The 17,596-nt window shown below is 39.8% G+C and overlaps 1 long non-coding RNA gene across 6 annotated transcripts in view; it reads left to right on the top strand.

Annotated features, from left to right (window-relative positions):
- Positions 1 to 15,012, top strand: part of LOC131908431 (uncharacterized) — a 75,671-nt gene extending 60,659 nt beyond the window's left edge. For all 6 annotated transcript variants that reach the window (XR_009378600.1, XR_009378597.1, XR_009378596.1 and 3 more), the window contains one exon: positions 14,090 to 15,012. This is a non-coding gene — a long non-coding RNA (uncharacterized LOC131908431). The remainder of the gene's footprint in view (positions 1 to 14,089) is intronic.
- Positions 15,013 to 17,596: the final 2,584 nt, after the last annotated feature.

Here is a 17,596-nt window from a genome sequence, read left to right as displayed (position 1 = left end):
CCATATATGCAGGCAAAATACTCATGCACATAAAATTATGCATACAATGGAATTAGTATATGCATTATTCTATAACTTCCTTCCAGGGTTATAGTTGTGAAAATTGTCTTTCTTTCAGTGTGTGGTTTTAGTTCACTTATTTTCTTAGCTGTACAACATTTCATTGTGTCCCCACATCATTGTTTATCAATCCCATTTCTTGTGGATAGAGACTCAGCTTGTTACACTGAAAATTTCAGTGATCTAGTAAGTTAATCTTCTGCCTAATCCAGTTTTAGCTGAGTATTCAGTTACTTTAAGCATTCTGATAACTACACAAATTTTGTACATATCAAAAGCCCAAAATAAGGAATAAAGAACATAATCATATAGCTTATAATTATACACAATGAAAAAAATATATCAAGTTGTTTGGTGGCACAGCAGGTAACTGTTAAAATTTTGTTTTAATACTTTCTCTGTTTTCTGTATTAAATATGTGCTATTACTATCACAAAAATAAGCTCTTATAAATAACTATTAGGAGGCAGTTGCTGCAAATTAACTTCTCTAGGGTAAAAATAGCACAGATTCATTAGTGCAGAGCTCGAAAGAGGAGTCACAACACAACCAACATGAAAATACTATTTAGATATTGCTCCAAAGATCTTCCACATGTCACACAGCTCCCTGATGACAAAAGTCCTTATTTATCAGGAAATAAGAGCCTTGGTGGTGGGCCCTCTTTGCTCAGAGGACCTTTCTAGTTTCTCTTAGGTGAGTGTTCTATTGGAATCAGGTATAGCACAACCATTTGGGAGTGGCAAGCTAACTTACTTCCCTCTCAGTGCCATAGCTCCCCCCTTACAAGAATGTATCTTAGTCTCCAGCTGGAACCTAGCTTCGTGAGTCACTCCCACTTAATAGCACTAAATCAAGGAAAAAATAACAGCAAAATACTATCAGTCTTTATATAGGTGCCTTAGAAGGTGGTGCTGAAATGCAAGAGGCAGTGAGAACATGTTACCTAAGTTAGGGATAAAAAGGTTTGGATTTAGAAGCCTACTACCAAGAAAGGGCTTTGAAAGTGATACAGAAATGACTTATGTCCGAGGTCATACCTATAACCATGATAGATGTTGAATTTGACTATGTTTTTGTCCATTGTTTTAGCTGAAGAATAACAGTAAATAGACTGCTTTAGTAAGCAGCTGTGATGAAATCACCACTGTTCACATAAATGATATAGGTTGTCCCTTTTCTAGCTGCATTTCAACCTTTCTCTATCAGCTTTATCTCAGTTTCTACCATCTCTGTGGTCTCTATCATTTCTAATTCTATCTCAGTAGTAGGAGAGCAGAGCAAACAGCAAAAACCTAAAACGTGTCTTTGGTAACAAAGACAACAGATGTCAATCTGGAGCTCTTCAGAGACTGTTGGACAGTAAAAATATTCCCTGTAGTTTGGGATAAGAGAAGGTGAGTCTGTTCAGTGATGCCAGTATGAAGCTCTTTAAAACAAGAATGCAATAGTAAATAGAAAAATTAAAATTAAGACTCAGTGTCTTAGTTAGGGCTTCTATTTCTGTGATAAAACACTATCACCAAAAACAACTTGGGGAGGAGAGGGTTTATTATATCTCTCAAGTAGCATTCCATCACTGAGTAAAGTCAGGGCAGGAACCCAAGGCAAGAACTTGGAAACAGTACCTGAAGCAGAGACCATGGATGACACTGAATATGGGCTTGCTCCTCATGGCTTGCTCAGCTTGCTTTCTTATAGAACCCAGGACCATCAGCCCAGGGATAATACCACCCACAGTGATCTGAGCCCTCCCACATCAATCATTAATTAATACAATGCCTCAATGCCTACAGGTGATCTGGTGGAGGTATTTTCTTAATCATGGTTCCTCTTCCCAAATAATTCTAGCTTATGTCAAGCTGACAATAAAACAAAACAGGACACTCTAGCAATTTTATAATGTGGGAAGTATTTTTCCCCTGACAGGTGGAAAAACAATAGGTAGACATCATTGTCTAATGAGAGCATTGCTAACAATGAAAGATGTTTCTAAACAAAGTCATATGAGCATACATACTTCATTCATTTCTTAAATTGCTGTATGTATGATTTGGTCAAGAGGCAATGAGACTTGATATTATAACTCTGGATTCTAGGAAAGAACTGCTCGATTGCCTTTGGTTTTAGGATTCAATGAGGGCAGCTTTTCTCTCTCTCTCTCTCTCTCTGTCTCTCTGTCTCTGTCTCTGTGTCTCTGTCTCTGTCTCTAGCTCTCTCTCTCTCTTTCTGTGTGTGTGTGTGTGTGTGTGTGTGTGTGTGTGTGTGTGTGTGTGTTTATGTGTGTTGGTTGGTTTTGGTGGACTTGAGACAAACCTAGAATATGGGCAAAAGGCATTTTAATTGAGATAATGCCCCATAAGATGGGCCTATAGGCAAGTCTGTGGGGTATTTTTTAAATTAATTATTGATGTGGGAGGGGCCAGCACATGATGAGTGCTATCACCCTTAAGCAGGTGGTCTTGGGTTGTATAAGAAAGCAGGCTGAGGAAGTCATGAAGACCCAGTCAGTAAGCAGTGTTCTTTGGCTTCTGCTTCAGTTCCTGCCTCCAGGTACCTATCTCAAGCTCCTGCTCTGACTTCCCTGATGACAGACTACAAACTGTAAGATGAAATAAACCCTTTCCTCTCCCAGTTGCTTTTAGTCATGGTGTTTTATCACGGCAATATAAATCCTAAATAAGACATGTGTGTACATGTAGATGAGCATGCACCTGTATGGGGTGTTTGTGTGTTTAGGCCAGAAATCAATTCTGAGTATTTTCCTTGGCTTCTGTCTACCTTTATTTTTTGAGATGTAGTCTCACACTGAACTTGGAGCTTGCCAGTTGGCTTGGCAGAATATCCACCTGTTTCTGTCAACTCCCCCTACTTCCCATTGCTGAGGTTAGAGGTGTTATACACAAGTCTCATATCCGTAAGTTTGTGTGGCAAACTCTGAACCAACCGAGCGATGTTTCTAGTCTCCTGTGTTACCCTTAAGGCAGAAAACAAAGCACAAAATTAAAAGAAACTTTTTTTATATATGTCTTCAAAGGATAAAACTATGTTAGGAATTTTTCCTATGATAACTGGAATAGCCATTTTTTTTCCCTCATCCTTTAAGGCAGTTTCTTGTCCTCCTGTACATAAAATGGTAGAAATCAAAATTTGTATAGATAATTTAAAGGGGGCAGATTTAAATGTTATTGCTTCAAGATCTAGAAAAAGATGAGTCTATAGACAAAAAAAATCTCTAATGTGCAAATGTACTCACCACACTACACCATTTTCTGAGAAGCATCAATGTTCATTTATCCATTTAGGCAAAATTTTAAATGAGTCACTGAGAACATAAATGGTGGAGAATGGATATCTAGGATTGTAAAGCAGAAGCTAAAGCAAATATTTAAACTATAAAATGGAGCTGGGCTGCTGGGGAGACACACTCCAGGAACAAGAACACCCAACTGAGAGCAGGTGGCTGGACCAACAATAGGCTAGGATGTAAGTAGTGACGCCATGACAAAGGACACAGAAAACGGAGAGGAGAGGATCAAAACAAGTTATTTAGAAATATTTGATTATTAACCATGTTCTGTTAAAGGATTTCCAACAGTCTAATGCACACTTTTAAAGATGTTTGCAACTTGTGGCAAAGGACCCTGAATTCAGAATCTGTTTGACAATCATTGTGCACCTACCAGGTTTAGGGACTCCATTCTTCCTTAAACCACTTCTTCCCAGTAATGTTCTTTGTTCCCACATGAAATCACCATCTACATTGCCTGTCTTAACTCTCCTAACAGTTGGTCACCTTTCTTGCTACTCACTGAACCAGCTTCTTGAAGACTTCCATAATCAAGCCAATCAGCTGTGTTCCCTGTCCTCCAGAGATCTCAGAGCATCAGATGATCACTAGTCTCAGAAACTTGTTATTTAGAGTGTGGCTTGGTCATTAGTAGACTTATCTTTGATACCTATATTCCAAATCACCAGTATTAGTAAATTCCTGGAAGAGAGGAAACATTTTACAACAAATGTACAGGTTAAAAAAATCTTTGAGTTTTAATCAGAGAGTCTGAAATACTAATACGTTTGTGATTCTTTTTTGAAAAATTATTTATGTGTATATGTCAAGTGTGCAAGTGGAGGTCAGAGAGTCAGAGGACAATTTTCAGGAGTTGGTTCTCCCTTTTACTGCATGGATCATGGGGTCATTAGGGTTGGATGCAAGTGCCTTTACCGACTGAGCCGTAATACTAGCCTGGGGATTATACTTAACTGTGACTTTATGTGACTCTTTTTTACCTTTTCATCCAAAGTGTTAGTGTAGTGAAGACATAATATTTTGTGACTCAATGGCTATCTCTGCCAAACTGGCTCATGCTTGTCTTGTCATTGATGGAGACACTTTAGTCACCATGAAACATTGACAGCTATCTTTACCCTGCTTCCACTTCTAACCAGCCTCACCATCTTATAGATCCTAGAATAGGATTCAAAGCTTTTTTTTTTCTTTCTATTGCAAACCATTTTTTAAGGCAGCACCTATCTTCATGTTGAATGTTCTACTAACAGGTTATACCTTTCTACCTACCTCTGATTCATCCTCCATTCTACATTCACAATGATCGTTCTAGAACACAGAGCTTGTTAGGTTGCTGGTTTTCCAAATGTTCCTGTGGTTTTCCGTTGCTCCAGTCTTTAAAATGACTTCAGTGACTCTCATCAACTTGATACTCACGTTCTTTGTCCTCATGGTTTGCTTTCTGCCTCTAATTCTTTGCATTCCAACTGCAGCAACTTTCTCTGTTTCATGAGTATAATAGGATGTTATCACAGGCTGTCCTATCATCTCCAATTGCTCCTCCAACCACTCTTATTCTTCTTGGCGGTGGTAGTGCTGGTCTCATCTTTTAGGACTCAGCTGAAATAGTCAGTTCCTTGGGGAAATCATTGCTCTTACAAATCAGAACAATCTCTTTCCTAATCAGCTTCCATTGTGCCTGTCCCTTTCCTGATGTAACCATATATAGAATCAAATGCTTCTTAATGGAGCTGACACATTCATGTCAGTCATCCTCACTAGACTCCCAATCCAATAAAGAAAGGCCTTTGTCTTGTTCATCTTATGTTTCCAACAATTACTACAAGGTCCACAGTATATGATAGGTTCCTATTAGATAGCTGTTCTTAAGCAATGAAACTCAGTATGTGTTTTCCAACATACCTTTTCCTTCCTGAAGTGAAATTCATAGATTATAGAATCTGGATAGACTCACACTTTTAAATAATCATCTAGAATATTGTAAGTATGAAGTAAAGAATTCCATTGTCTAAAAGGAAAGCAAATTATAATAAAATTAGGCATACTTCAGTATGTGTTTGAACACAGGCACACACACTAGACAGTATTATGAAACAAACTAACACTTCACATGCGCATGCACACCAAACCTCCAGGAATCTTACACATGCAAACGGATGCAAGTGTCAATATCAAATGTCACCTTTCATCGTGTAAATTCTTTTAATGGTAAACAACTTCCAGTAGAGTTATATTTAAAAATTACGAGACTTGTGGTTTGTGCGGTATTTGAATTTCTGGAAATCCATTGTATATTAAAACTTGGCAATTGGTATCTTGTTCAGGAAGTTGTCTCCTGTGCCAATGCATTCAAGGCTATTTCCCACTTTCTCTTCTATCAGGTTCAGTGTACTTACATTTATGTTGAGGTCTTTTATCTCCTTGGAATTGAGTTTTGTGCAGGGTGATAGATATGAATCTATTTGTATTCTTCTATATGTAGATATTCAGTTATACCAACACCATTTGTTGAAGACACTTTATTTTTTCTAATTATAATATTAGCTCCTTTATTGAAAATCAGGTGTCCATAGGCGTGTGGATTTACATCTGGGTCTTTGATTCGATTCCATTGATTCTTCTGTCTGTTTTTATGCCAATATCATGTGGTTTTTATTACTACAGCTCTATAGTAGAGCTTGAAATGAGGGACGGTTATACCTCTGGAAGTACTTTTATTGTACAGGATTGTTTTGGTTACCTTGGGATTTTTGTTTTTCCATACGAAGTTGAGTTTTATTTTTCAAGGTCTGTAAAGAACTGTGCTGTGATTTTGATAGGAATTGCATTGAATCTGTAGATTACTTTTGGTAAGATAGGCATTTTTATTATGTTAATCCCACAGATCCATGAACATGGGAGATCTTTTTATCTTCTGATATCTTCTCCAATTTCCCTCTTCAAAAATTTGAAGTTTTTGTCATACACATCTTTCACTTGCTTGATTAGAGTTACACCAATATGTTTTATATGATTTGAGGCTGTTGTAAAAGGTGTTGATTCCCTGATTTCTTTTTCAGCCTTTTTATCATTTGTATATAGGAAGGCCATCTCCTGTGATCAGGCAAATGGAGGGAGTGGGAAACCAACCCAACTACATAACCTTAAACCTGTAGTTTGGACAAATGGGATGTGCTGGGGTAAAGGTTGCTTAGAGATTGAGGGAGTGGCCAACCAATGACTGGTCTAGGCTAAAACCCATGCCAGGAGAGTAAGCCTACCTCTGACACTGGCTGGAGGACCAGGACCCACAGGCTGGATGACCCAGAAACCCAGGATAAAACCAAACATGACTGGAGAAACTAAATGTCAATGTAATGATGCCTAACAATATTCTACTATACTTATAGATTGGTGCCTAGCCCAATTGTTATCAGAGAGGCTTCATCCAGTAACTGATGGAAACAGATGCAGACTCACAGCCAAACATTAGGTGAAGTTTGGGGAATCATGCAGAAGAAGGGGAGAAAGGATTGTAGGAGTCAAAGGGGTCAAGGTCAGCATAAAAAAACCCACAAAATCAACTAACTTGGGCTCATAGTGGCTCACAGTGACTGAACCAATAACCAGGGAGCCTGCATGTGACTGACTTAGGCACTCTGCATGTATGTTACAGTTGTGTAGCTTGTGGAGTGGGAAACCAACCCAATGACTTGTGGGATTCCAATTGTGGGAGCAGGGGCTATCTCTGACTCTTTTACTGGCTTTGGGACACTACTCTTCATACTGGGTCACCTTGCCCAGACTTAATACATGGGGAGGTGCTTAGTCTTATGGCAACTTATTGTGCCATGTTTTGTTGATATCCATGGGAGACCTGCCCTTTCCTGTACAGAAATGGAGGAGGAGTGGATTTGGGGGGGGTGAGAACAGAGGTGTGTGGATAGGGGAGGGGCTGGGAGGAGAGTAGGGAGGGCAACCTGTGGCCAGGATGTAAAATAAATAAATAAAGGAACAAATAAATAAATAAAAATCTTTGCAAATAAAATGAAGTTATATATATGGAAAATGGAACTGGATTCTAGTCATAGATAAATATAAATAGGTTTCTTTTTCATATAGCTGAATAATGGGCAGGGTATTTGAAAGTCTTGTATAACATGGACAGTTTTTCACTAGAGAAGATGGCCCTGCATTTTGTGGCATGTAGGATCCCTGCTGCCTTTTTATCAAAAGCTACCATTGCTTACACTAATCATCCCCACTGTTTTCTAAAATATTTTCCCAAGGGCTGGAGTTTTTGAAAACTATTTGTATTAAGTGTAATTTTCTATCACTCAAAGGTTTTGACACTTATTTTGCATACAGGTAGGATCTTTAGAAAAAAATTATATATTGGTTTTAACCAGGAGAATTGGGCATCAGATACTTGGTTCCCTGATTCCCATACAATAAATAGTCTCTGCAAAGACTGATTGGAAGGCAAGGACAGCAAGTATTAGCAGCTGCCATCTTTTACAGGTGAAAAATAAGTAGACACATTTATTTTCCCATATTCCTCAAACATGAATTTAGCATCATTAAGCCACTAGGTTTACATTAAGGCCGTGGCACCCAAAGAGGAATGCATAAGACAGTTATACCAGGAAGGGACATGGTATTGAGAATGAAATGGAATGTATTCTGTAGTCTGGCAGTCAGCAGAACTTTTTTCTCTTTAAACAAGTTTTTATAGTGTTATAATTTTATTAAAAATCCTAATTTTTTACCCAAGAGAATCACTCTGCTGGAGCAACAAGCAGAAACAGAGTCAAGTGGGTGACCTCTGAGAAAATGATGTTGGCACCGTAACCTGCATGTGCTGTACTATAAATGCCATCAATTCATGTAAACTAGCAAGAGTGGGTAAGAAATCTGTTAGATCGAAGGCACTTTAACATGTCTCACTTTTGCGGCTGTAGACTAAAAGAAAATCACAAGATACTGAAATAGAAACAGATTGCTGTATTCTGCAGAAAGGTTGACAGGCAGTGAATATTTCTGTTAAGAAATATTCCCACCTTAATCTTTTCACCTCTGGGCTGTCTTCAAGTAAGGGGTGCTGGTAGAAGGTAGGGTGACTGAATAGCAGGTTGGCTCTGTCCTAGTGGCCAATATAAGTACAGCAGCTGAAATCAAGAACATTGCTCACTCATTCACTGCACAAATGTAGACTATCTACTCTGAGCCATGTGCTGTTTAGTTGCTGAATTATAATGATAAATAAGATTGAGCTCTTTTCGTAGGCTCTTCCATGTCTGAAAGTAAGTACATAAAGAGGTGTGTGTATTCAATAGGTACCAAGAAAGATAAAGTCATCGTTGATGGGTGACTGAAGGTGAGAAGAGAAGCTGTCTGTCTGGGGATGTCAGTGAAGTTGTCCACTGAATTGTTAGAAGGCTTTTATGTCTGATGTGGTTGCCTAGGAACTGAGATATGAATGAAGGCAAGAGCATTCACTTACTCTACACCCTCATCTCGAAGTGTTCAGGCCCAGTGGAGTGGGTGTCCTACTGCTGAGTCCCTTGATTACTATTGGAATTGGAAACTATGCAGGACATGCCTGTGTTTCTTCCTTTCCTCAGGGAGTACATCCTATGCCCTCAGGAGATGATATAGCGAAGTGAAAAGCTTGGGCTAGAAATTGGGTCCTACTTCTGTGATAGTAGACACACTGGTCATCGGCAAAGTATGCATTTGGGCTTGATTTATTTCTTTGTAAGGTGAAAACATAGTGTGTTCTCCATAAGGAAAGGCCATGCCTGAATTGTTTCTTACTGTCTTCCTAGATTCCAGAATCCAGATCCTAACAAAGGTGAAGTCTCAATAAAATCTATTATTGTTACTTCTATCATCATCTAATAGGTAAGATTTCTTCTAGCCCTAATATTTGACTAATTTAATGTGGTCTCTTTATGAACAAAACAACACGTATTTTTCAGATTCTGCCATGTCTGGCTTTACTATGGAGGATATATCTTCTTTCTGGAACTCATTTCTTTTATCTATAAAGTAAAGGAGTCTATCACTGCAATTTGTCTTGGATCTAGAATTATAGGATTAAAAGGAAATTTTGTAAATAAAATTGGATTTCCAATACACTGGAGGGACCCATGGTGAATTTTAAAAATAAGCGTGTAGTAGAATTTTTTCCTAAAGTGAAATATATCATTTTCTGTATTATTCTTCCATGTTGGGTCTTACTGCATGAGGACAGGTTACCTTTTCTTAGAAGGAGTGTAGCTAGAGTTTTCCTGCCTGGCCCACAGTCAGGACAAATCTCTCTCACCTGCCAGTCCCACAGCCGCTCAGACCCGACCAAGTAAACACAGAGACTCATATTGGTTACAAACTGTATGGCCATGGCAGGCTTCTTGCTAACTGTTCTTACAGCTTAAATTAATCCATTTCTATAAATCTATACCTTGCCACGTGGTTCGTGGCTTACCGGCATCTTCACATGCTGTTTGTCATCGTGGTGGCTGGCAGTGTCTCTTACAAAGCAGGGATGTCATAGTTTTGAAGCATCACTAATGCTTGCTTGCATTAGTGGCAGGGTCCTTTCTCCACTCAAATAACATGTAGGAAGTAGGAGGCTATGTGAGTACAGGATGTTAATATTCTTCTAGAATGGCATTCTCTTTTGGAATTGGACTCTCTTTGTCTCTCTTCCTACTTTCTCCTTTCATATTGTGCCTCCATTTGCTTGTATGTCTTCATAAGAATTAAGAAAGGACTTTGTCTTTCACAATGTTATTCACAGCTTGAACATAAAATTAGATGTCTTGGCTTGGTACTTCTAGCCGCCAAAGAAGAAATGATGTTAGTGAGGTGGTTGTATCACTTAATGTTCACTTTGCTACAAATAATAGAAAACTCAATTAATTATGGCTTTAATCATGGAACATTCATTTGTTATCCAAGAAAAGACTGGAAGTAGATAGATCTAGTCTTCATGCAGGAGTTCTATGGTTTGGGGGTCTTGGGTCTGTCTTAGTCTCCTTATGGTCAAAAGATGACCACTGCAGATTTCTAATTATTTTCAAAATCAAAATAGAAGGCAGAAAGAGTAACAAAAGATACTTCTCCTCATAAACTCTCTGTTATCATTCCATAAGAACCTGGTGGATTTCAGCATCACTGTGTTGCCATTTTTTACTCGGATTAATTGAAAGATTTCAATCTGGAGATAGGAGAGAGCCTCAGAAGACTAGAAAAACTAGTGAAATGTAAGATGCCCAGGGAGCTCCTGAAATCACAAAACTCAGGGGGCAAGAAAGTTATAAGCTCATGAGGCCCTGACCAAGGTTATATATACATAGTAAACTCTTGCTGTATAAGGGACTTTCTTTGGTGGGGCTATCTGCCAGCTGCACAAGGAGTTCAATAGCCACAGCTTTCATGAGTTAACACCCATGTTTGAGCGAGCATCTTAATAATGCAGAAGTCTTTGAGTCAATCAGGCTCTTATAAGTAATGTCATAAAACTTGTTGATTCACCAAGCCAGACTTGGGTAGGATTGTTTCTTATACCTGTCATCAATGCCTTATCTGATGTAGATATACATTTGTTCACTTATCTCCAAGAAAAGTCAAGCAACACAATTAGTGAACAAACACTGCCCAACAGAACCAAAGGTGCTGTGGAAACTGGATGATTTTTATGAGGATAGAGTATACATAGGGACAATCTCAATATGGCTACCTTTCTCTGATACGTGGTATAGGATGATGGATGTTCCCTACTTACAGTCATGAGACACAGAACTTCAAACAAAGCTGAGATGTATGAGAAGTGGAGTGCTCTTAGGGAGAATTCCAGAATAGCCATCTTCTTCTATCTGCTATGGAATGTCATGCCTTCCTGAGGAACTGGGACTACTGTAAATTAATGAAGTTGTTTTTGAAATGACTGATGGACTAAAGACTATATTGTGATCCTTCAAAGTAGCATATATAGAGCAGGACTATAAACAGGCTTGGTTAAGGTTGTGTGTGGTCCTTGCTATGGATAGACATGCAACTGAGGCTGTACTGTCCTCTTAGGACTTGCTTATGTAATGCAGTATACAACAAGAAGATAAAGTGTAGATACTTCTGATTTGTCAAGGAAAGTAGAGAAAAGAGGAGAGGGAGATGATGGCTTGCTCTTTCTTACATTTGGTGAGTCACAAGTGAGAGAGTACAAATTAAATCCATGTTGAAGAGGCCTTTCTGGGATCCCAGAACTTAGAGCCCATGGAAAGAATAAAACATCATGGAAGAATAGAGCAAGGAAAAAATGGTAGAATATATTCTTTAGGTTTAAAAACAGAAGAAGAAAAAAATCCACTACTCAACAAGGAAATGGTAGCCCTAGTAATAGCCCAGTCAGGGAACCATGATAACCAGGAAATATTTTGCTTCTGTATGTTTGAATTGGGAAAGACTTTTAAACAGGAAACCACAGGGCCTCCCACAGATTGGCTTATGTAGTCATGAGACATGAGAGTAGATGATATTCATCTGAGTGCCATTCAAATAGAAAAACTATGTATTATGATTACCCATACCTAAAATCAGCAGAAACAGAGGCAATACGAGAGAACACAGTTCCTGATGGACAAGTTAGTAGGAGATGTTAGAGTCACTTAGTTATCACTAGATGAGGGCCCCATGAATATTAACAACTAAAGGAGAACAGGCAGAGGATGAACATAATTGAGGGAACTGGTCATACAAGAGACAGTGTTTGATGCCCAGCTCACTGGGCCTAAGGGCAATGTGCTCAGAGGAGAATTAAGAGAAGTTGATTCAGCAGGGACTTAAGGTCTGATGCCATGATTTAGTGGCTTTCTTTGGCTCTACAGTAGAAGATGATGTTTCTATTTTTTTCTGATTCTTTGAGAATTTCACACAATGTATTTTGATTATATTTACCCTCCTCTTCTCTTTAAGTCTCCCCACACCCGCCCTTACCATTCTACTTCCTTAACTTCATATCTTTTAAAAATAGTCCATTGAGAAGCATTTGTGGCTTCCATATACTCTGGGTGTGGAGCCCTCCATTGGAACATGACCAACCTACTAGGCCTCATACCCTTATAGAAAACTGACTCTCCCTCCCCCAGAGGCCACTTGTCCCCCATAGTTCCTCAGTTGAGAGTAAGAGCTTGTTAAACCTTTCCCATTCTGTCTTAGTTTGCTTCTTTATTGCTGTGATAAACATCATGACCACAAGCAACCTGGGGAAGAAACAATTTGTTTCACTTACACATCCTAACAATAGTCCATCACAAAGGGAATTATCTTAGTTAGGGTTACTATGGCTGTGAAGAAACACCATGACCAAAAGCAAGGGTTGATTTTACTCACAGTTCCATTTAACAGTTCATCATCAAATCAGTGAGGGCAGGAACTCACGCAGGGCAGGAACTTGGAGGCAAGAACCAAAGCAGAGGCCGTGGACGAGTATTACACACTGGCTTGCTCCCTATCACTTGTTTGTGTGTGGTTTTTTGTTTTGTTTTGTTTTAATATATACCACCACCTATTCAGGGTGGCACCAACCTCAGTGGTCTGGGCCCTCCCCCATCAATCATTAATCAAGAAAATTCACCACAGACTTGCCTACAGGCCGTCTGAGGGAGTCATTTACTCACTTGACATTCTGTTACCCAGATGACTCTCACTTGTGACAAACAAACAACACCAAACAAAAATAATGCCCCCAACACAGACAAACACCCTCCCCCCAATACAGCCATCCAGGAAACATTCCATGTTAAAATGTTGACTGGCTTGATTTTGTGAAGGCAACCATAGCTGCTATGAGATCATGAGTGCAGAAGACATGTTTCACTGTGGTCCTCTCCAGTCTTTAGTTCTTACAGTCTTTCAGCCCTCTGTTCTACGTGGTCTCAGAGCTGTTTAGGGTATGTGATATAGACAGACATGGTTTTTATGAGGTGTAAGAGGCTCTAGTAGACTGGATTGGATTGGATTTATAAAGTGTGCAAATATTCTGGAGGAGAGGAATAAAAGGGAAAGCAGATGATGGAGTACTTCTAAACAACTCAAAACAAATGTGGCAAGATTTGTGTAGAGCGAGAGCTCCTAGGTAAAATAATCAACAGGAAGCCAAATGCTGTGATACAGAGCTATAGATGGCTTTAAAAGACAAGTGTTTTTAAAATAGCCACGAAAGGGGTGAAAAAAGTGATTGACAGAACAATAGAGATGAAAAAGTTCATTGGCCCTAGGGATGGGCAGATATTCCCTCCCTGGGGCATTTTGTGTATATTGCTCCAGTCTGTTGGAGGTGGAAATATCCTAGAGCCCTTTCACAGTCAGATGGGGCTGACGGACAGACTAATGGCCTTTCAGAGACTGTCAGAACCAGACAGCCTGCTACCACAGTGGGTAAGGCAGGCAATATCCTATCCACGGTCTGCCTTGACCCAAAGTTGGATAGAGTGGTAAAAAATACTTCCCCTATCAAGCCTTTAAGGAGTTGGTAAATGAGTGGCAGAATCATGACAGTGCCCCAGGATTAAGAATTGGAATAGCTCATGGAGAATGACTGTGGGCTACAGAGAGTTAAGTAAGGTAGTATTTCCTATCCATATCGAATAGTGATCTATTGATAGACAAACTGACAGACATCATGAAACCTCTTTATGCTTTATTGGATTGCTAATATGTTGTTTATTATTATTCTAGCTGCTGAATCCCAAGACTAACTGGTACTTACTTGGAATGGATGGTGGTGGACCTTCAGAGAACCTCCTCCTTTCATTATATAATGCTAACCCTTGAGTGCCTTGTGATTTGGAAAAAAAATTGAAAAAGAAATAAAAAAGAGCAGATATCATGGGAATGGAGAGAAACCCGATGCTAGGGAAGTGGCCAGGAATTCCCAAGGATGACCCCAGCTTGGACTACTAGAAATAGTGGAGAGGGTGCCTGAACTGAACTGGCTTGCCCCAGTGGTCAGATCAGTGAATAACCTAACTGTCATCACAGAGCTTTTCTCCAATGGAGTCCAATTGAAGAAAGAGAAGAGGGATTCTATGAACAAGTGCATCAGGATTGTGATGGGGAAACCTGCAGAGATGACCAAACCAAACTAGTGGGAACTCATGAAAGTTGGATCAATGGCTGTGGAGCCTGCATGGGACTGGACTAGGCCCTCCGCATGGCAAGACAATTGTGCAACTTGATCTGCTTGGAGGTTCCCCTGGCGGTAGAATCAGAATCCATCCCTGGTGCATGAGAGTGCTTTTTGGAGCTCACTACTTATGATGGGACACCTTGTACAGCCTCGAGAAAGGCTTAGATTTGCCTCTACTGGATGTGCCTCCCCATGGGAGACCTTACCTTCTTGTGTGGGGGAGTGACAGTGGGTTGGGGGGCGAGGCTGAGGAGGCTGGAGGGGGGAAGAGATGCATCTTTGATTGGTGTGTAAAATGAATAAAAAAAATTCTTAATAAAGAAAGAGTTCAAATAAAGTCATCCTGTGTAAGTAGAAAAGAAGCACTTCCAGGGACCATAAGGTTATTGGGTGAATATTGCAATTTTGTAACAACTCCTCCAGACTCAACATTGTAGAAGAGAGAGTGGGAATAAACTCTAAGACAGAGGAATGGGTGGAGTGTTGTGTAGTTATTTCCTCTAAACTGGAACATTTCCCCCGGAGGGAGGAAGAATACTCATAAGAAGCAGGAAGCTGATAAAACTTATAAGGCTGAAGAGTTCAGAAAGTTACAAGATTCATCATGCCCCCTCCCAAAGGTTATACAGGCAGTAAATAGTTGGTGGTTCTATTAGTTACTTGTTTCATTGCTGCAGAAAAATACATGAAAAAAGAACTTAAGAAAAGAAGGGTTTATTTTGGTTTACAGTTCCAGGAGATGTAGTCCATCATGGCAGGGAATGTATTGTGTCAGGAGCTGGAAGCAGGTGGTCACTTTACCTATAGCCAGCGACCAGGGAGTGATGGATGCTCCTGATCAGCTAGGTGTCTCTTTTTTTATGCAATCTGGGACCACAGCTTATGCAATGATGCTGCCTACATTTATGGTGGATCTTCCTATCTCAGTCAACATAATCTCAATAACCTTTCCCAATTACATCCAGAGGATTCTTTTCAGAGTGATTCTCATGACATTTTCTATCAGGATTAACCACAGGGTGGACTAAGTTGAGCAGAGATCTCCAAGAAATAGCTTTCATGAGTTGACACTCACACTAGGGCATATACTTTCATGATGTAGCTGCCTTTGAGTCACTCATGATCCTACCAGTAGTCCCAATAAACTCTTGGGTTCATCAAGTTAGACTAGGTTGGGATTGTGTTGTTTGTTTGTTTTTATTTTGTTGGTTTGTAATCAGGATTCTATCTGGAGTCGACAGGCATTTGTTCATATTTACTTAGGAAAAGTTGTACAACATATGTGTATGGTAAGTCAGAGTCAGTTTACAGACTTAGTGAAAGATAATATAGAAAAGCAAGATGTGGCTTAGTCTTCAGAGGAGTGCTGTGGGCTAAAGGAAGTTTGAAAATGTTTCTCGGTTGCACAATTCACAGGATCATCTGTCCTAACTCAGGTTTGGAAAGCGTGAAAAGTTTTGCTAGTGAACGAGCTGTCTGATCTGAGTCTTGGAGGACTGGTTAACTTCAGGAAAGAGAAGGGAGGAGCCAGAGGGTGGAGACCTTAGGGAACAAGGCTAGAGCCTTGTGAGAACATGGCAGCAAAAAATTCTGCAAGGTGTGGTAAGATCACAGGGAAACCTGAACATATGTGATGAGAGAGGAGGGGAAGAAGTAAGGTCTAAGTGATGATGAAGGGAACTGTACACTGCATGGAAAAGGCAAATTGTATACTGCATCCTGAAAATAAACTATTTGTATTTATGATGTGCCAGGAAGATGTGTGAGATTTTGAAATGTGTGCAATCATGTATCTTATCAAGTACCTGGAAATTCACTATATGGCATCCCAACAGTGAGTTCATGATCTCAATCCCTTATTGAGGGACATTATTGATATAATAAAACATTATTGATATGTCCATTTTTTAAAAATAAAACCCTGCGGGATGCATGACAGTGACAGCAGTGATGATGCTGAGGGCAATGAAGACAATGTTTACTGGGAACTTGTTATACAGAAGATACAGTCTAAGAAGTTTACACACAGCAAATCACTAACTCTTTCTAAAAGCTCTACAAAGCAAGCACCACTTTCTCTTTGGCCAATGGAACAAACTGAGTCACAGATAGGGTAGAGTACCTTGGCTATGTTCAATGCAGCATGTTTCAACCAAGAGACTGCTGTACATGCTCCTGTTTAAAATTCTGAGGTGCTGGAGAACTGGCTTAGCTATTAAGAGCAGCTACTGTTCTTTCATAGGACCAAGATTTGATTCCCAGCATACACAAAGTGGCTCACAACTGCCTGCAACTCCAGTGCCATGAGATCTGACATCTACTTCTGGCTTTCATGGACACTGGTCACACATATTGTCTTAGTTAGGGTTTTATTGCTGCAAAGAGATATACCATGACCACAGCAACTCTTATACAGGAAAACATTTAATTTGGAGCTGGCTTACAAATTCAGAGATTTAGCCCATTATCATCATGACAGGAAGCATGGTGGCATGCAAGCAGACATGGTGCTGGAAGAGAGTGAGCCACACTGGGCCTATCTTGAGCATCTGAAATATCATAGTGCTCCCCCCCACACACACACACACTTCCTCCACACATCTACTCCAGCAAGGCCACACCTCTCAATAGTGCCAGTCCCTATGAGCCAGTGGGGTCATTTTCATTCAAACCACCACACAAGTACATGAAGATACTGACACACATATATAAATTTATAAACCTTTAAAATTCTTCTTTGTGTCTATGTCATTGGATCATCTCTCTCTCTCTCTCTCTCTCTCTCTCTCTCTCTCTCTCTCTCTCTCTCTCTCTCTCTCCACATGTGTGCGTGCATGTGCATGTGTTAGATGGCTAACTTATGAAATAGTTCTGAGGGACAGAAGTGAGAGCTGACTGGTGTTTACTAAGGATTGCTTTGCTAGGGAGAACAGCCTGAAAGCAGGGGGCCTGGTTGAGAGAGATCAATATGTCAATGTGAATGTTTTATTAAAACCTTAGCCTTGGTTTCTGGCCCAATGAAGTGTTTTGTTTAGAGACTAATCAGAGCTATTGCT

This window comes from Peromyscus eremicus, chromosome 4 (assembly GCF_949786415.1).
Source record: "Peromyscus eremicus chromosome 4, PerEre_H2_v1, whole genome shotgun sequence".
Lineage (NCBI taxonomy): Eukaryota > Metazoa > Chordata > Mammalia > Rodentia > Cricetidae > Peromyscus > Peromyscus eremicus.
This window is presented reverse-complemented; position numbering and strand designations above follow the sequence as displayed.